Below are 21,464 nucleotides of genomic sequence, written 5' to 3'. Positions count from 1 at the left end.
CACTCTGTGAAATCATGTCACCTTGCAGGTTTATCTATCAAATGTTTCCCATATCATAGCTAATTGTTTGCTTGCCTTTCTTCTCTAGTAGACTGTGAACTTCTAAAGAAACTGGTATTCAATCACTATTATCAGCAATTAATTAACTAAGTAGTGAGTATAATTGTCAAACATAATCTCAGGTCTGGACATTTATTTTTCTAAAATTTCAATTTTTAGCTCTTATTTCATCAGAAACTAAATTTAATCAAATTGGGTCTCTTACCCAACTTCCACCTCCACCCCACCCCCCGAAGATTGTGTGTAGAGTCCAGGCAGGTTATGAAGTGCTAATGCTGGTGGTGGTGGGGCATGGGATATGTCTGGTCTCAAGTTGCCCAGACTGTACCTCTAAGATTCCTCATTCCCGCCTGGGCTCTATTTACTGTGCATTCAAATGGCTACACCCTCCTGATCAAGACCACAAGCTACTCGGACTTGGCTTTCTCTTGACTACTTCTACCTACCCTCAGGAAACATTTAACTGGAATTTCTCTTGTTCCCTTTCCTCTCTGAGATTAGGACAGGGGTTGAGCAGACCTTTTCTCAGGAAATATCAATGTCTTAGTTTTCTCTATTTTACTTTTATTATTTATTTATTTATTTACTTTATTTCTCTCTTTCTCTGCCCCAAGGGATCAGTTTTTAGATCAAACTGACTTCAAACTTTGCTTCCAAATCTTTTGGCATAAACTTTATGCTCTGAGTCTTTCAGAGATTAGGGTTTTGAAACCCCAATCCTAATTGGTTCTGACGCTTTCTACTGCAAAAAAACAGAATACCTAACTAGAAAGTAGCCCCCACAATAAAAGGGTCTGTTGATCTCATATAAGAGAAGGTTCAGGGGTACGAGACAATTCTTGGGTTGGTTTATAGCATAGCAATGTCAGTGATGATTCAGGGTCTTTCCTTCTCTCTGCTCGCTCATCCTTTGTATGTTGGCTTGGTTTTCAAACTTGTTTCCTTATGGTCTCAAGATGGGTGCCTCTCTCTCTTATCATTAGGGAGGAATATATATATTATATTCCTCTTTAGAATAAAAAGATGCTGCAGGATCAAGCCATCCATGGTGTGATTGTATATAAAATGTTTATAACCCTAGAAAACAGGCAAATTAAATGATCAGGACAACTTCAATATAACAAATGACACTAACATGAACAACATTTCTAGATTTGTCTTTAAATTTAGAGTCATGTATGAAGGGTATTATTTAGCTGGCTTACATAAAACATCTCTGCAAAATACATGTGTTAATCAATTGCTATAAATGCTGTGTGTACACACTGGTAATACATAATAGTCAACAAAATTACCGAAGGGAAAAAAAGGGTAAGAACTTGTTTAATATATAACCTCAAAGCCTAATGCATTAGAAACTCATGCTTCTATGTGAAGGTTCAAATGTCATGCTTTAGTTTGAATGACAGAACACTGGTTTTCTGGAGAAACCTCTTCCCACACCCTCATTGGCTTACTTTGCTTATGATAAACTTGTCCTCACTTTTGCTTACTTACAAAGCACTTTACTTTCATCCTTTCATCTTTACCTCTCTGATGATCATCCTATAGGTTGCTAAGCCAGGTCCTGTAGCAGCCAAGAATCAAAGCATCTGATCTCTTTTCATAATCACACTGAATCCCTGGATAGCTATATATTTTACTCCAGAAGGAGGAGATTGTTTATATCTGGCTCTCATCCTTCCTTAGTTTGCATTATAACCAGAAAATTATGCACTCTTGAGTTGAACCAGCTCACAAAATAACAAATGAGTAATGATACTTGGCTCTTGCTTTCCTTTTTTAATTTTAAAGGACATAATGTGTGTTATCTCAGAGAATGTCAGTTTGCTGATTCAAATTTGGCCATGTGGTTGAATCCAGCCGCCCTTTATAACTACTTTTTATATATTTTAAATTTCTTTCACATTCCAAAAAGCATAAGTGAATGCATTTTCAAGGCCAAAACTGGGATTCCTGCTTGGATTCTTGTTAAGAACTATTCCAATCTCAGAATGAGCTTCTGTAGGCCATGACCTTTTTCTTCATACACTCCAGAATCTTAAAATCCGTGGCATATGGGATCCCTACATATCACCTGCCAAGGAGACTAAACTAGCTGAGAATGAACTCAAATACATGTATTTTTATAAAGTTTCAAAAACGAGCTCCTAATACTATCCTTTGTCAATCATCTACTTACTATTTATTAGATTTCTATAGCACTTTTTCTCCAAAGAGCTCAATGTATCTTAAACACATGTTACAATGCTCCTTAAATTGGTGTTACCAAATTTGGCATTATATGTGAGAAATAGTGCTAAAATTATGAATTCCAACTGCAAATCATTCAAAGAATGAAAGGAAATTTCAGCATCACTTAAAAACTGTACATATATATATGATGTGTTTTTTTTTCCAGTCCTGTTAGCTCTGTCAGAACCTCTTTCCAAAAGAATTGTAGGGTTAGATTTGAAACAGTGAACGTTACCTATAAATACAGGCACTTAACTGTTATTTGAAATGTTACAGTTTTCTTGTTTGCAAAGGATCTGATGTTTCCTTTGATTTCTAGAAATACAACAATAGTCTTTCTGTCTAAATGTCAAGTGACAGGCCCAACAAGCCTTGGATGTTTATTAGGTTGGACTTACAGGGGGTTCCCAACTCTTCTGCAGTTAAAATAGTATTTCTTTCCTTTTCTTTTTGCCATCCGTGTTGAAGCAAGACTGAATACAAGGGAGTTGTCACCAATGAGCTCTTGTCCCCCATATAGCAGAAGGAGGACAGTGTGAGGGTGATGGAGGCAATTACTATCTCTCTCTCCTCAGAAAAGGGAAATAAACACATTATAATCTTTAAGTTAGAGGTAATTCAAAAAGTCAGAGGCAGGCAATGCCTTCTAATTTAGAGACATTTTCTCTTTCTTTGCCACTGCCTCCCCAAACTACAACAGTAATAAAAGAAACCCCACAATCAAAGAGCCAACTCCCGACCTCTTCATCCTAGAAATCCTAAATTGGGGGCTTCAGTTGCATTCTGCTCTGTTCTTTTCTTTCCCCTCTTTTTTACTCAGGTGGATTGCTTTCAGTTGGGGCAGTCTTCATTCCACATGAGCTTTGAAATCATATCCTTGGATCTGTATAGAACGGCAGTAGTTCAAAGTATTAGTAGCAGCCTTCCATAGTAATGCTGCCATTAGATCATTATGACTGTTCTAAGGTTCTGCCTGTGAGCATGGCATGAATTTTATATTTGGAAAGAAAATCCTCCCGGGATACCACAAAGCTGCACGCAGGCCTTGCCCCTTCTCTCAGGACGTTAGGATTGGCTGCCCTGCCTCCGTCTTGTGTTACGCAGAAATAAGTCCTGCCGTGTTTGTTTCACATAAGAACCCCTTCAATTTGTTTATAATGATCTGAATGATATTATTAGGTGAACAAAGCCACTCAATGGTGACATTTATTAACCAGTCACATCATCTGTGTTTAAATCTCGTATTACATTTCAGGGAAATTGTGTGAACCTAACTCCAGCATAACTTTACTTTGGGGACCACTGCTTTGTATTGAGTTTTAAATAAAATAGAAGAACATAGAAAGCAGGTTTTATTTCCAGGAGAGCATTTCACTTAAGAGGTTTAGACTGAGCCAGATTATGTATAGAGGCCCAAAGAAAGGTGGATGTTGGAACGCTTCAACCTAGCGCTGGCTATATGCATATCTGCATGAGTTACGGGATATAGTTTGTTTCTAAAGAGGGATTATGGGAACTGGAATGAACGGTGCTGGGGAAGTAGAACAGAGGTATGATATAATGAATGGAAGAAAACCATGTCTATAAAAATGAAGTCTTTGTGTGTTGGCTGGGAGAATGATGGATTTGCTGTGACACCTCCATGAGGATGAGTGTGCATGTGTGGGATAATGCCCATTGTCTGGGAAGAAGGTATGCAGATATTGGTGACTGTGGTTAGGTATGTGGGTGAATTAGAATGTGGAGAAATTAGAATGTGATTGAAGGCTAATAGCCTGTTTATGCGAGAACAACGAAGGCTGGCAAGTGTGTATGATCTTGAATAATGATGAAATTATGTACTTTAAAATTTTTCATTGTGGAAAATCCTAAATATTACCCAAGAGTAGAAGAACGGTGTAACAAATCCTCGTATACCAATCACTTAGCTTCAACAATGAACTCATAGTCTGTCTTGCTGCATCTTTACTTTCCCTCTCCCCCATTACTACTGTATTAAACACACTGCATCTTTGCATCTGTATCTACTTCTGCATGAATCTATAAAAGATAAAGAATCTTTAAAAAATCATAATGATGGTACCATATCACACCTATAAAATTAATCTCTTACTATCATCAAACATCCAGTCAGCCTCCAAATTTCTGATTGTCTATTTTTTATGATTAGTTTGTTCAAATCAGAATGTCAACAAAGTCTGCACATTACATTTATGTCTCTTAAGAACTTTTTAATCCTTAAGTTATGTTTTTTTCCCTGTGATTTGTTTACAAAAATGAGTCATTTTCTCTATACAGCTTCCAACATTTTGGATTTTGTTGATTGTATCTTTTTTTAATTTCCTATGAAATAGTGGTTAGGTTAAGAGGTTTGATCTGACTCAGGTTTGATTATTTGGCAACAATACCACCACACATGGTATAGTACACTTTCATGAAGAGACACATAATGTATGGCTATTTCTATTTTGGGAAATGTTAGCAGCCACACATGTTTTTGCCTAGATCCATTACTTCATTAAGGGTTTGCAACATGGGATTTTCTTCATTGATTGGCTGGAATATGTCTATAGAGAGGAACTTTTCCTCAACAACAATTATTTCTCCCTGAAGCACAGTTCACACAAGAAAGGCAACAAACAAATGTTTGATTGTTTCTCTTTATTTGGGTGGTCTCCCAATGGTCTCTAAGTTCTATGAGGTTTGTTTCCTCTAGTACCATTACAAATGCATGGATTTTAACATATTTGATTCCTTTCAATCCATAGCACTTATCATCATCAACACCATTATTATTTTTGATGCTCAAGTTGTCCCATTTTTGGTCAGAGGGAGACTTTCCAAATTGGCTCCTTAGTTCTTTGACGCTGTAGCTTTTAAGAACTTTCCTGCCCTGGGCATAACTGGATGTCCCAGACTCAACTTGTACACTTCTTACACAAGGCCTGGAATCAATCATTTCTTTAGGAAGCCCTGGTGCCTTTTAGTGGGAAATGGAAATTAGGGGTGGTCATCACTTTCAATTTGTGGTTTATGGAAGAGTTTGCATTAGGGCTTGCCAATATTTCTGAAGTACCCTGTGTTTGTTCAACTCACATTTGTTCAATGGTAATATTTCCAATTGTATCAGGATGTTCTGTATTGTAGGAAACAGAAAATTTGACCCAAGATTACATGAAAGGGAATTTTCTTTTCTTCTTCTTTGTTTCTTTTTCTGTAGGTGAAAAACCCAGAGATTTTCTTTGTCTCTGTTGTATCTTTCTTAATGTTGGCTTCATCCTAAAACTTGGTCTCCTGTTGGTCCTGAGATGGCTGCCAGGACTGCACGTTTCCACATTTACACCCAGCAAAAGCCATCGTTGTCTATTCCTTCCCAGAAATAATCCTGAAATTCATTCTGAATGGAAATATTTAGTTGGGTCATGTGCTTAAGACAGAGCCAAAAACTTGCTTTAGCTGGATGGAAAGTGATGATTGGTTTAACCCAAATTATATATTCCACTTGAATCTTCAAAAAGAAATTAAAATTGTTGGAAAAGAAAGGAAGGGAAGAAATGGATGCCGGAAAGGGTCCAACAAATATCCACCATTACAATATTGGATTTTTTTCTTTCATCTATCCATCTATCAGTTCAGCTATTTATGCTATCCTAGGTACTATTTAAAGCATTATGAAGGCAAAGAGGAATAGAGTTTGATCTCTGGTCTCAAAGAATTTGTAGACCAACAGAGGTATAGGCATATTATCCTTGGAACAACCATGAGAAAATGCTATACGGGGTACAGTGAAGTCTAAGAGATGAAGTAATCTTTTCTACTTGGGCAGAGAGAGAGGTCTTTTCAATTGCAAAGATTTCATGATTCTGTGATTATTTTATGATAGATTTGTTATATTCCATGGAACCTATAATTGGAAGGCTCAAACACTGAAACATTATGAAAATAATATTCCTTTTCAATGATGGATTTATCAAGAAAATTCTTTCACATCTATAGCATGAAGATTATGAGCTGTATAAGAACTAATATCTGGGATTCTTTTTCCATATTGCCAGAAGGGATAGAATATTAGTACTCTTCTAGAGATAAGAGAAACTCATGCTCCTAGTGCAAAGCTGATCTTTCTGAGCTGGTTCAGATATCATCAGAACATTATATATTTATAATTTCAAAGAAAACAAGAAGCCAAATTCAGATTGTCCCTTTGGGCTGACCACTTATTTAGGTGCACTGTTTTGGATTACAATATTAAACTTCTCTACCACATGAATTACAACAGAGCAGAATCTGGTAAATGAATACTTCTTAATCTCATCTAGGCAGGTCTCATTTTAAAGAGAAAAAGAGGTCCTCTGTGGAGAAATTCCACAGCAAAGTCTCTGGGTAATAAGGTCATCCTGATCAGAAGATCATCAGTTGAAAAATAAATTTAAGAGAGCCTGATCTAACTTAGTATAGATGGTATGGCAAGGAGATCATTAACTAATTTAAAATCAAACATACCTCAAATTTCTTTTACTAATAAGTACCAGCATGTAAGACTCTAATGATGGGTTACCTTTTCTAGTTTACCAGCTGGTGTTGACAGCCTAATAAAAAATTACAATCACAACTTACTCTGTAAAATAACAACTTAAACTTTTAAATCCATGGAATGTCACCTAATTATTTTTGAATCATCAAAGTGATCCATGCTTTCCTTTCTCAACCTACTTTTCATCATTAAAATGGCTAGTACTTGTTAATTGACCATACCCTGCCTTAGTCTTCCATTCTTATTCACTTTTATGATTTATTAACAATATCTCAGAGACCTACCACATTGTATTGCATAAGGCTTACTGTGGTCAAGTTTGCCCTTGAAAAAGCCCTAGGGGAAAAAACAAACAAACAAAGCCAACAATCTTAAACCCAAACCCAACCATCTGTGCTGTTAGATGGGGCGTTCCTGATGCAGAGCATTAGTCCTGGCTGAGAGTTACCACAGAGTACAATTGTTTATGCTGTGCTACTGTGTAGAGCAGACAATACCACACAATCAAAGCCTTCACACTCAAACAGACATCACACTCTGTAATTATATTTGTCTGACAGATTATTATAATTGTACATGGCAGGTAGTGTAAAGCAGCTCCTTTTTACAGCCTAAATAATGTGGCATATTCTGCATACTCTAAATCAACCTTGCAGAAGGTAAATTATGAAAGCTAAATGCAAGTTGAGTGTTTTTATTTACTCTTTCAGTTAGCATCTTATGTGGTGCTAGACAGCAAAAGAGCATTACCTTATTTTGCCTGGTAGTATTTCACTTAACACTTTGTTGTGCAAGGTTTCTTTCTGAATGACAATTTCTTTCATTTTGGCATACTCAAGGCAACTCCAGCAATGATTATTCGTAATTCTTTTCCTTACCCAAACTGGCCAAGTACCAGATCAGCCTGGGCTAAGTCAGAATGAGGATAAAATGTATTTCTTTAAAAATTTAAAAAGAATTAATTATAAACTTATTTCTATGGTTTCTTTAACAATGAGAATAAAACCAGCTTGGGGAAATAGCCATTCAGCTGTCTGCAGAACTGAACTTTCTAATAGACTTCTAGACAAAGAGACATGTCTTATGATAGAGCCTTTTAGTGCTCACAATGTCTGACCCAAGTAAATGGGAGGATTACATTTCTCTACCATCTTGCAGTTAGATAGGGCCTTGCTGACTAGTTTTTGCAACTGGTTGTAGGTGAAAGCGATGGATGTCGTTTCCTTTGCCAATATGTTCTTAACAATGTGAGACCCCCTAGGGCTCTCTGACCCTGCTGGTGAGGAGGAGTTTGCATGTTCCAGAAGGAGCAGATATTAGAAGGTAGTGCCTCTGTCAGCCCCAATCCCTGAGTAGCTGAAGTTGAGCTTCCACAAGCTGGGTTTTTCATTTGTTACCTCAGCATAATTTAGCCTATCCTGGCTGATACATGACTCTTCAATACTTGATTTGTCTAAGTTGGCCACATTTTAATTAAATTTGTGATGTTATATCAAGTTGTCATAGTTTCTACACTATGATGATTCTGTTCCAAACATATTCCTGATAAAATCATAAAAGTTACTACACACTGAGTGTGTGACAAATGCTGTCATTGAATAATTTTTACCTACAATATGGCTAATCCTCATAAAAATTTACAAAAATGAGATCACTTAGATTAAAGCAGGTAAGTGATTTCTAAAGACCACACAGGAGTATTCAAAATCAGTTCTGTCTAGCTCCAAAATTTATACTTGTTCCATTTCACTGTACTGGCTCACTATTTATTGCCTGAAATAGTGAAATGTGTTAAAAAATAAAAGTATAAAAAGTAAACATGGAAAGTAAAGATATTTGTATTTCTTAACATTTTATAGTATATCATTTATTTACTGTCTGGATTGATGTGTGGGGTTAGATGCTATACAAGGCTAACCTTGGAAAGCAAAGCATTGTCTTCAGACACTGTTATTCTAGGAAGAAGACATGAAACATATATAAATACATTCACATAAAATGGCTGATATTTTAAATGATCAATCCAACTATGAAATTTTGACACATTTGTCTAAGAACTTCTTGGATGTACTCTTAGGACTGACATCAGTTTCATGTGTTCATATCTAGGTGCTATAATATACAGCATATCACGTGTTCTAACCCATTTATGACAGTTGTGCTACAGAAGCCTTCTTCACATTTTTCTGATGACAATATTTTTCTGGTATCTCTAAGTCTATCCATTGATCTAGTTTTTTGTTTAAAGAGTAACAGTCACTGAGGAGTTTTTAAAAATCAACTTATTATTAATTCATTCACACAGACTCCCTCTACCACCAAAATGTTCCTGAAATAACACATCAAAGTATTAAAAAAAAAACCCTCACTCTGCTTTACATATTTCACTTTCCTAATCTGTACCATTTGGTATGAAGCTGCCCTAAATTGCCAAATTCTCATTTATGGTACCCTGTCTCTGGCCTCATTTGATTAGATAAGAGGTGGACCCTTAATTTAAGGGGAGTAAGTCCATAGGCATCTAGTCATAGGTAACTTTGGCCTGGATGGAAAAATGATCTGGGCCAATCAGATTCATTTCTAGGAGTCAAAGATTAGGAAATTAAAAAATCTAAGCCAGTACTGATGATAACTAGTATAGGAGAACTTATCAAACTGCCTGATTTTTACAGAGAAGCAAGTATTATAAACTTCATTATCCAGGAATGTGGATAGGATTTCTGCAATGTGCAAAGGTAATAGAAAGTCAGAGAAGGGATATTCTTACTGAGAGCAGAAAGCTTTAAGGTGGAGCAAAAAGATTCCATGGAAGATGTGGCAACAACCTTATATTCTGTGGAGCATTAGATCCCATTAGAAACATTAGATGAAGACATTCTCTATTGCTCTGAGATATGAATCTGCTAAAATATTACCACAGCCTAGAAAGTAGGCCAGGAAAGGATCTGAGCAGGTACCTGGACCTATGACTTTTGGTAGAAAATGGGCTTGTTAGCATACAATTGTACATATAGTTCATAATTTTTTTAATAGTTTGAAAATTTGACTTTGACCCAACTGTGGAGATTAAATAATTTGCAGGAAAAATTTCATTAATGTTAGAAATTATAGACATGTATTTGATTCAACTATTTTTATTACCTGTTTTATGAAAATTATTGTTTGCACAATTGGAGAAAAGTCAGTAATTGCTCACATTTAATTTGATAACCCACCAAAGATGGGTTGATGACGTTCAGAGGTATGGGAGAACTGTACTAGACTAAGATCAGAAAATCAGGATTGAGGGATCAGGTCTGCTTAGAACTTTCAGTGTTGCCTGGATAGTCATTCATTCCTTCTTTAATTTATTTATTTATACAATTATCTATCTATCTCTAACCAAGCTACTTGAATTTGAATCCCATCCCCGCCACTGACTAACTGTGAGGCCTTAGGCATATTAATTATGCTTCCTCATTTGTAAATAAGGATACTACTACCTATCTCATAGAGCTATTGTGAGTATTAAACGTATAAATATAGTTAGAGAAGAAATCAACATGCAGTAAGGTTTTGGCTAGGGCTGATATTAGGGTGAGACAAGACAGGCACCTAGAGTGAGAAATGTAAGGAGGTGCTTATAAAACCCTGAGCGTGCTTCCTTAAATTTTGTTTCCCAGGTGCCTCTCCTGTTCTACTCTAGTCCTGATTCTAAATTGAACTATTACTATCCATTCATTTATGCATACTTTATTGTGAAAAGGCATAAGGAAGATTTTGATATGGACACAAAAAATAGGGATATTTGGAGTTCCTATCCCACAAGCTTTTGTGAGGATCATGTGAGATAATTCACATAAAGAGCTCAGCACAGTGTCTGGCATGTACTAAATATTAAATAAATGTGTGCCTTAAGAAAAAAAGAAGGTGACGGACTAGATAACCTCTAATGTTGCCTCCCACCTCTAAAAATCTGTATTTAGACCTAGCCAGTTAAAGTGTTGTTAATTACTGATAGCTGCCTTGAAGAAAGGCGGCACCAACATTTAGCAGTGTGACTCTGTGGGGGTGGGATTATTATAGAATGGAGGAAAAACATGTTCTCAGTCTTTAGGGGCTCACAATCAGGCTGAAAAAAGGCAGGTGAATAAGTAAAACATATTCTCATACATATGTAACAACACTATCTATAGCCAAATACACTTTCCATGGGGAATGGCATGCTGTTGAGATGGAACTCTTTGGAAAGCTGCTTTTCATTCTAATCAGTCAGGAATGATTTTGAGAAGGTGGCCAGCTTTGAGTGTTCTTTGAAGTATTCACTGGGAGAGGGCCATTGTTTAGTCTGATGGGAATTTGGAAGGCTGTCTGAAGGCTGGGAGATAGGATGGGTGGAATCTTAGATTTAGAGCTGAGAAGGTAAAGGTAGACATACTAAAAAGTGAAATGATGGAAGAAAGGAAGACAGTTTAGCATGAAGATATGCAAGAGTCGTATTGGATGCTCTTGATGGACTGGTCCTAAAACTTCAAGGGGAGGTGACGAGACTCTTAAAGATTGTTAATGTAACTGATCGTTTGCCCATCTCATTTATCAAGATTAGCTTCTAGGCATAACTGATACCTACTGGCTGTTATCTAAGGGCCCACAGAAGTATAGATTGGTACAGAGTATACTTTTGTCAAGAGAGATTTGTTAAAATTTCTTGTTATTAATTAATTGGTCAACAAGCTGAAAAGGTCCTTATGCCACTCAAAAGTAGAGTGACATCTTTATATAATATAAATTAAGCATTGCTTCTGATATTTGAGGAAGATACAGGAAAAACATAAACATTTTCTGATGGCTCTGGCTTTGAAATAAAGACATACCCAGTGTGGATGCTTAAATATTTCTGCCATGGCATACGGCATAGTGCAAATTATACAGCAGGTGCTCAGTAAGTACTTGTTGAATGAACCAATCAATAAATGAAACGTTTTTGGATTGGGTGGAAGTAACTGTGCCGTGTTTCTTAAGTGTGTATATTATTTCATATATTTATTCTCAGGATGATGTTCCAGAAACAAATTACATGAAGTGTACATTATGGACTTATAGAAGTAAAATGTTAATTGATGTAGATGCAATTATTTTGAGGGGTTTTGAGGCTAAAGGTGTGTGTGTGTGTAATATATTCTTAAAATTAAATAGAAGTCAACAGAAAAGTCTGAGTTACTAAATTCACAAGAGTCAGAGGCTTTAAGAGCTGCAAAATGTCTTGTGAGGAGTCTAGATGGATAGGCTTAGTTATTCAAAAAGAATTTGCTATAACTGGGTTGTAGAGGCAACCTTAATGTCCAATCACAGGCAACACAGTGTTCCTTAATGCAATATTATACAGTTATTAAAGTGTTATTGTAGTTGGATAAAACTTAATCACATGGAAAGATGTTAATAAGACATTAAGTGAAAAAAACTTAAAAACCAGTCTGTGCCAGATTAACTCATTCAAACACGCAAAGAAGCAGCCTGGAATAATGAGATATAAAATCAATAACAAAAAATCATTTCTGAGAGATAGTAGAATCATTGTTTTTTTTCCTTCATGCTTGTATTTTTTTTTACAACAAACCCAGATTTTTTAAAATGCTATTTAATTATTTCTTAAAATAAAGAGACCAAAGGATCTGCTAAAATTGGAGATGCTACCCTCTTTTTCCATGCTGAACTCAATGTCAACCTATAGGTGCCTCTGACCTTGGCATTACCTATACCAATAATTTTCCCTTTTACTTGTGCATGGATTTAATATCTCCTGTTATTTTAATACAGTCACATCCTACTCAGCCCTGAATTTTACTTCATAAAATAGATTTATGAACTAGATATCACACATGCTTTCTGGTACCTGAGCATATTTTTGGTTACCATGAATATTCATGAGTATAGCTCACAGTAGCCCCCCTCTCCTCCATAGCCTTCAAAACAACAAGGGCAGTTTCTGGAATAATAAGGTCATATGATCTGTGAGGATAGTACCTTTGTTGATGGATGGAATAAAACAGAGAAAGGTCAGAGAGAAGACTATTATAAGGGAACATTTCAGAACTGACCGGGCCTACAGAAAGGTCAAATTAGGCTGCTTAACATTTTAAAGAAAATGACTTGATTTGTTTGCTTAATACACTGTAAGTACCACTGTCAACACATATAGTGTTTTAACATTATAAGCTTATTAAAATAGTAAATCTGTGGAGAACATTCAAATCTTCACACAATTACGCCTGAACCTAATGTACAAGTGAAAATAGGCGATGGTAACAACATCGTACAACACTGGAGACAATTTCTCAGCCTGCAGGTACAAAAAATGTTACTGATTGCCTGAGCTTTGTGCCAGCTCCTTTTCATCTGTCTGCTTGCTGTTTTTCATTCAAATTATAACACCTTTTCCTCTAAGATAAATTAACAGTTTTTTTTTTCTAGTTTTAAGTTTAGATCCTTCGAAAAGCTTAACATAAAGTAGAGTCATTAGGCTTTGGTAAGAGGCCAAATTTAGGCAAAGCAGATACAAAAATACTTTCTGTAAAATAAAAATTCAAATATGGGATGCATGCATGGAGCTGCCTGATTGCTGTATTTATGAGGGCTTGCAGGTTTGTTTTAATTTCTTTCTGCATTCATGAATCCTTGTTTTTATTTTTTTGCTGTCTTTTTTCTTACTGTGGGGGCTTTGTGTTTGGCTTTCATTTCCCCTTCCTGGTCCTTTTTTAATGAGGAATCAATTTTTTTCTTTTCTGTCATTAGATTTGTTTGAAAGGTGAAAAGTAGTCTCTATTGGTAAGTAATCATTAATTTATCTGAGGCAGAGTTATATCTTTTTGGCTTTGAAGAAGTATAGGTGAGCATCTTGATTTGGAGGTACAGATCAGAGAACATGAAAGAAGAAAGTTGGTGAATAATCACATCTGGAGCCCAAAGCCTCTCATTTCAGAGGTATTACAGCCCACACAGCCCTTTCCAAGAGGAATTGTCTTTAAAATGTGTCCAGGTAGTGGAGGCAGTTGGTAGGCAAATGTTATCTCAGGTGGAGGACATTTCAGTACTTTTCCTGACAACTTAGTTGGATACGTTGTTATGTCCCCAAGGTTTTAGGGATCCATATACGAATCAACATTTATCATTAAATATCCACTATGCAATCACTTAAGATACGTATATAAAAGCAAGATGAACAGTATTGCTTTCAAAGTGTTCTAATCCAGATGTATTAATACCATGTCATTGTATGAGACTTTGCAGATTTATTAATTTGATGCTCACAATAATCCTAAAATGCAGGAAAAGTAGATACAATGATTTTTAACTTATAGATGAAAAACTGAGTCTTATAGAGGGCAAAGATCATAAACTAGGAAGTGGCAAAGCTAGGACCTGATGTCAAATCACTTAATTTTTGAGTCCAGCCAACTTAGTGGTTCTCACCTGGAATGAAGTGGGGATTACAAATACTGAGGTAATAGTTTAAAATGCTCATTGCAGGTGCCTTCGTACATTCTGGCGTGTACTCATAGGCTTTAGATAATGATGCCCTCCTCCACACGTTTTAGACTATGGAGGAGGGTGAAGTGAGGTGGGTAGAAAGGAAGTCTCATAAATACAAATTTAAGTGTGTGTGTGTGTGTGTGTGTGCGCTTCTTCTCAGATGTTTTTGATATTCCTGCTCTACACAGCTGAACCTACCTATTAGGAAGCACGAGGTAAATATTTTCATGAGAAAAGAATATAAACCAGGATATAGTGTCACTTGGGTAACAGACAAGGGGTTGCATTCTGGCCCATTTGCCTCCTACATGAAAGCTTGTTTTTATATCCCTGCAATACCTGGTACAGGATCTTATTTTATTAGCTTCTGAACAAATTTTGGGCAAATTGAATATAAGTCTTGATGTTCTCTTGGAGTCTGGCATGATCAGGCCCAGACCCTAAATTAGTTCCCTTGAGTTTGGGACTTGCTCCGATCACTTGGGATTTTTCTCTAATCTGTAACAGTTACACTAATCGGATTTAAAACTGACTGAACACTTTTATTACAGCCTGCCAGAGGTATGCATTAAAATTTAACACTGTTTCCTCTTTGAACAGAAAGTACTTATGGTGTGATTATATAGGATTAGAATTTTTCATTAAAAAGGGTTTTAAACACTTCGGCAAGTAAAAGGCAGAATCCTACTTAGTGAATTTTTAAAGGTGGTGAAAGTAAGCAAAATTTAACAGAACTGTTTTTCCTCCCCTCACATAAAGTCCCCCTTTCACTGTGACGTACCGTGCATAAATCATGGCCTTATGATTTGTAAAGGATTGCCACTTGCAAAGAGCAACCAAAGACAAAGCCTGTTATAAAATGATGGAGAGATTATATAGAAACCTAACAGCAGATCAGAATGCTTCACAGCCTTGAGTTTGGAAAATATCTCAATTATAACTATAAGTGATTTTATAGACTCCACACTTTGAACTGGGGGAGGTACGTGAAGGCCTGTGATCATCTTAAGAGGCTTACAGCCTGGATTCCTGAAGAAAGTTCAAGGTCCAGGAATCTGAAGGCGGTTACTGATGTTTGGAGTTCTCGATCCGTATGGCTCACAGTGGTGGATGGGTGCCTGGGGGCCTTCCCTATGGGGCCTGGTTCTTATGGAGGTTGGCAGATGTGGTGTCACTTAATACTACCCCCACTGCCATGTGCAAAGGCAGAAGCCGCAGAATACAAAGCCCAGGCCTTTGGAAACAGGAAATCTAGCCAAAATATTTAACCAAGTAATATTATCACTGCCTTTGAAATGGCTTATGGTATGCATTTTAGTTGGTTTCAGGAGCACACGTACCTCAAATAAAGAACTTGGGTTGAAATAAATCTACCTCAGATCTGTTTACCCAGCAAGATCTAAAGATTCCATTTTCTAAGCATTTCTGAAATAGGAGTTGCTGGATTTGGAGCAAGGCAGCTCAGTGGCAACAGTTTAAGTTTTCTCCGATGTGAACTTTGATAGGAACAGAGTGGCTACTAGAAATGTTGTGTGTACATTCTCATTTATGGCTAATTAGAAGTATTTTTGTGACTGGATATGGGGAAATGTGTCATCGGTGTCAGAACACCGCATTGCACAGTTAATAAGACTTGGCACTAAAGCCATGTGTATCGTACTTGGGAGAAAACTTCGATGAAAACAGCTTCAGAATGGTTGTGTATACATTCTCATTTATAACTAATTAAAAGTATTTTTTATCTGGTATCTAGGAAGTGTGACATAAATGTCAGCAAAATGTACTATACTAACAGTTGCATCTCAATTAAGAAAAAACTAGATTACCAACATGAACTTGCATCCTTTTGGAAGAAATGAGGTGACCAGGAATCTGTGGAGAGAATCCTTCAGGCCAAGCTTGGGAAAAGGACAAAGTTTGCCAGGTCTACCCTGTCCCACCAGCATCCAAGTGGAACCTATGGGGGCTATTTTCTCTCTTTCCTTTTTCTTCTTTCCTTGTCCTTGTTCTCCTTCTTCATCTCTGTCTCCCTCCTTTTTTTCCTTCCTCTCTTCTATTTTTTTTCTTTCTTCTTTAGCTGCAGAAGTGGAGTGGCTGTGTGTGAATGGTCACCCAACCATGACAACAGTGAAGCATATCTCCTCCTGCCTAACTAAAGGCTGTAACATTTAAGACCTCAGCTACTTTTCTTTCTATAATCAATTATAAAGAAAGGATAATAACTTTATATAGCATTTACTAGATGCTAGGCACCACTGTGAAAGCCTTACCTGTATTTCCTATTTAATTTTCTTAACAGCCCAATGAAGTTGGTACTGCATTTTACAGATAGGGAAACTGAACACCAAGAAATGAAATAACCTGCCCAAGATCATGCAATCATAAGTGACAGAGCCAAGATGTGAATATAGTTGTCTGGCTCCAGAGTCTGCAGTCTTAACCAATATGTCAAACTGCCTTTTCATTTTTTTGTTTTGTTTTGGTATTTATTACTATAATGTTTTTCTGATTATATAATTAATCTATGTTTATTGTAAAATTTAAAACAAAAGAAAGTGTGAGGAAGAAAGTAAAATGATACCTGAAATTTGATATCCCAGAGATGATTACCATTAGCTCGCTGGGGACAGTTCTTTTTCCATCCATTATAGGCACGTACTCATATTTGTATGGTTTTACCTGAATGGAATATTACCTCCTACAGGTGGTTTTTAAAATGAGGACCTCTTTTTCCTTATTTCACTAACCTCCTCCCTTCCATTCCTACACTCAATCACATTTAATGAACTAGTATGTATCCTTTGAAAAGCTTATGTATAATTTAAAAGTAAATGCATACAGATGTGTTTTCAAATAATTATATTTACATATAGATTGGAGGATTTGGGGGAGGCTATTTTTTTTGTTGTTGTTTTATTTCATATTACATAACTGCTACATCTTGCTTTTACCAAACAGTAAGTCATGGAAATTTTTCACATTAACTGGAATGACTTACCTCATTCTTTTTAATAGTTGCATACTATTTCATCATATGGTTTCTTTTACATACTCCAATGACAAAATTCTGCCTAGTTAATATTTTTCTTCTACAGGTAGTTTTCCCTCGAAAGCAAAGCCCCAGACAAAGGCTCGTATACCTGCAGCCCATGAGGGAAGTGATCCAGGGACGGGGAGTGAGACCCGGGAAAGGAAACCGAGAAGGCAGGAAAGTCAATGCAAACGTACTTCACCGGGTTGGTGGCTGGGTGGGCCACCGGATTCTTGCCTGAGGGGCCTTACCGAGTGAACCTTGGGCTTTCATCCTCGGGCCCACATCTCACTTGGCCAGGAACGGCTGCTCAGGGCAAACCTCTGCGGCGGCGGCGTCAGCGTCAGCAGGCTGCGCGTGCGCGGGTGCAGACCGGAAGTCGGTGCCGCGGGCAGGCGTGGCCCCGCCCCACCCGCGCTGCCGGAGTTGCCGCTGCTGGCGTGGCTGAGGTGAAAAGTGCGCTGAGAAAATAAGGACCCCGGTACAGAAAGTAACCCCTGCTTTCCTCGTTTTTCCTGCAATGGACAGACTCTTACTCTGTGTTGTGACAGTATCAGAGGTAATGGTGCACTTGTCTGCACACCACATCCCCATCTTTGCGGCAGGCTCGTGAGGTAGGTATTTGACGTAGGGGACAGGCAGGCCCAGAGAGACGATGAGGGAGAGACTTTTCGTACCATGTTCTTTGTATTCCCAGTGGTGAGCGCAGCGTCTGCCGCTTAAAGGATGTTCATTCTGTACTTTTCAGGGGATGCTGTTGAAGTAATTTCGTCAAGTCACACAGCTAATAATACATGGCAAATTTGGCAGTTAAACCAGGTTTTGACGCCTCTGAAACTTCTGTGTCTTCCATTAAACCAGTGGTCTTAATTTTTTTCTCATATACAGCCTAAAGGAATTTGGTAAAACTTCTTGCACACTTTATAAAGCAGAATATGTAAGCTCGTTCATCCTAAGTTTGAAACCTTATTTTTTAATATAAAGAAGGAAATACTAAGTATTTTATAAAGTGAAATGAGGTGAAGATAAGCTACACTTAGTACCCTTAGGCTGTGTTTGTATTATGATATGCTAAAATGAGTCTTAACTCCGTATTGATTAGCACTCAGTGACCATGAAAAAAAATTGTATAAAGTTTTTATCTGTAGATTTTATCCAGTATAGCTTAGAAAAATCTTGAAAACGTTCCAGTTACATTTGAAGAAATCAGCATCACTACCCTAAACTGCTTCAGTTCTGAATTCAGAATATTCCAACACAAGTTTCTCCGTACATAGATTTGTTTAAAATGGGGGAAAATCAGGAAGCTCCATGGGTTTAAAGTTCAGCAATTAATTATTAGAGGGGACTCCTAGGAACCAGTATTTCCAGTCTTTTTTTTTTTTTTTTTTTTTTTTTTTTTTGGTGCTTGGGAGGTTTCCTCTCAACAGAACAATGCACCATAAAAAGGTTTGGGATGGATGGAGGGATTTCCTGCCTTGACTACTTCTTCTTTGAAATATATTCTTTTTCTGACTTCCTAGTGTTTAATTTTTAAAATAGATGACACATATTAAAGACAAAAAATTAATCCATATAAAAGTACAAAGAATACAAAAAGCACCCCAAATCCCACCACCCAGATAAAATGTTTTTCTCTCCTCTGCCTTTGAAGTGACATTGTGTTTTTGTGGTTCTTCTCCTCCCTTCCTTGTCTTTTGGGTAACTCCTCTTCTTCCTTCCTAAATCTAATTTAATTTCTAAAACAAAGCATATCAACCTCATTTTAGTGATGTAGAAACTGATCTCTCAGTGCCAACAGAGATCTCTGAGTTCTGTGATCTGTGATTGTCAGGTTAAGTCTGAAATAAAAGGCAGGTAAATGTCTCTTCTCTAAACTTCTAGCCGTGATAACCTGCGTGTGGGTAGTCAAGGGCTGGCACATCTGTCTCTCGAATTCGAGGATAGAATTCTCTTGAAAGACGTTTTCTCTCCAGCTTTTGTGTTTTATTTCTATTGGACAACAAACAAACAACAGAAACTTTAGTGTAGAAAATAAGCACATCCACAGTAGCTGCCCTTCAAAAAAGACTTTGGGCCAGTATAGTTTGAGGATGAAACCAAATCGACTACTTATCAATTCTCCCTTATTTCTCTTTCTGGGATTGTTTTCTATTTGTCTCATTTCCATTAAAGTATATTATGATTTGACAAATAGACCGAATACTCAAAAAAGTGCATTATGTTTCCAAAATATACTGTCTTCTCACAGTCATTTAGAGTATACATTGAAACACATAAAATTAAATAGAGGAATGAAATTATATTTGGAAACTATTAGCTAAAAGAGCCTACCTTTATGTTTTTCGTCATAATTCTTAGGGCTTGCAACAAAGAATGTGTTTCTTTAGCTACCTGGGAGCAGGGCTTTCTATGTGCCTCTTCTGAAGTGATGAGATTTACCTTCTGACTATTGAAAATGATGTGGTAACTGAGGAAATTAAAGGGGAAAACAAAGCGTGGTCTCCGTGTGCTTTGCTTAGTCCTGGGTTCCAACTGGTCCGTGAATTATGGGACATTAGTATACCAAAGGATTAATCCTTCATTAACAATGTGTAATCAGTTGGGAGTACTTGTGCCACAGGGCAGCACACCAGTGGTTATCTTGCAGAAATGGTCTCAAGTCATAAATTAAGAGTTATTTGGAGAAGACAATATGCTCTTCTCTATGCTTGAATGCATTTGAGTCAGGCTGAATGGAGCAGTCTTCCATCTGTGAGTGTGTGCCGGAAGTCCAGGAGCTTTAAAAGCTGAAGTGATCCCTCTCTGGCAACTCTGCCTGTACCTGTTTTCTACTGCTGCCTGACCCACTACTGTAAAACAGCTTCCATTTTATTATATCTCACAATTTTGTGGGTCAGGAATTCAGGCATTTCTTCTGTTCTTTGATTGGCATCACTTGATGACATTCAGCTGGTGTCTGGGCTACTCTTAATGGTTCAAGACAACTTTGCTTACATATTTGGTCCCTCTCCCCCTCCACACAGTCTCAGGGCCTTGTCATATGATCTTTGCATCAGCATAGTTGGACTTACGTGTGACAAGTAAGTGGAGGTGGATGCTGCTGGTCGGTCTCTTAAGGTCTGGGCCCAGAAATGGGCTCAGCATTACTTCTACTGTATTTTATTGGTCAGAGCAGTCTTAGAGCCCACGCAGAGTCACAGGGTTGGGGTAGAGATCTTACCTCTTAATGGAGTCATATCAAAGAATTTGGTACTATCTTTAATTTGCCTTAATGTGTTCTTTCCCCTACTGTTAAAATCAAGGAAGAGGGAAGAAGGAAAATATTGGGAGAAGCAGTCTCAGAAGGCTCCTTGCCCAGACCATCTCAGCCTTGGGGGAAGAATGGAGGACTTCGGCACACAGGTAAGCTCAAGCAGTGTATTTAACTTGGGAGATAAAATGTCCAAGTGCCCTCTATCAGCTTCCTGGTGAACTAGCCTCTGAAATGTTAAAATACAATGAGTGGCGATTTCCCAAGGTGAGAAGGCTGTGATCCAGTTCCTTTAATTGCAAGTCTTCCCAACTGATTACACATTGTTAATGAAGGATTAATACTTTGGTATATTAGTGTCCCACTCACAGATGGAAGGCTGTGTGGCCCCTTTGCAGCACCTGCACTGAGCAGCTGGTGTGCAGAAACATGGCCACATGGCTTCAGGAGGAGCTTTCGGCCACAAAGTGGTGAGCATCCTTAGCTTCATCTTCCAAGGAGGAGTTTTTCCAAGGTGTGAGGAGGGAGAGAGGGTCAGTGGAGCGGGATGAACACACCAGTTGCCTACCTCTTTTTAAGAGGGGAAGTGGAATTTGGGGATAAATTCTACTATTTTGCTTCAAGATTGCTTTGTATCAAAAGATAAGAACAGAGAACATTAACTTAAACCAAGGTGTTGCCACAGCATGATTGGTGCAAAAGTGTCTTTTCCCAGTTTTGTGATAAATCACTCATTATGGTATTGGAGATGAGAATGTGGACTCTGGGGGAGGGGTGGTCATACTGCTTGGGGTTAAATTCCAACCTCAAAAGTTGCAACAGTGTGTGATCCTGGGCATTCT

General features: G+C 37.5%; 1 long non-coding RNA gene across 1 annotated transcript; it reads right to left on the bottom strand.

The window, feature by feature from the left end:
- Window positions 1–603: 603 nt before the first annotated feature.
- On the bottom strand, window positions 604–17,696 carry LOC140697113 (uncharacterized). The gene is made up of 3 exons (XR_012073935.1): window positions 17,567–17,696; window positions 3,036–3,178; window positions 604–1,137 (listed from the first exon to the last, which is right to left on the bottom strand). It is a non-coding gene; the product is annotated as an uncharacterized lncRNA (long non-coding RNA).
- Window positions 17,697–21,464: the final 3,768 nt, after the last annotated feature.

Source organism: Vicugna pacos, chromosome 6 (assembly GCF_048564905.1).
Source record: "Vicugna pacos chromosome 6, VicPac4, whole genome shotgun sequence".
In the NCBI taxonomy this organism is placed as follows: domain Eukaryota; kingdom Metazoa; phylum Chordata; class Mammalia; order Artiodactyla; family Camelidae; genus Vicugna; species Vicugna pacos.
The sequence above is the reverse complement of the archived record's forward strand: the minus strand, read 5'-3'. Positions and strand labels throughout refer to the sequence as shown.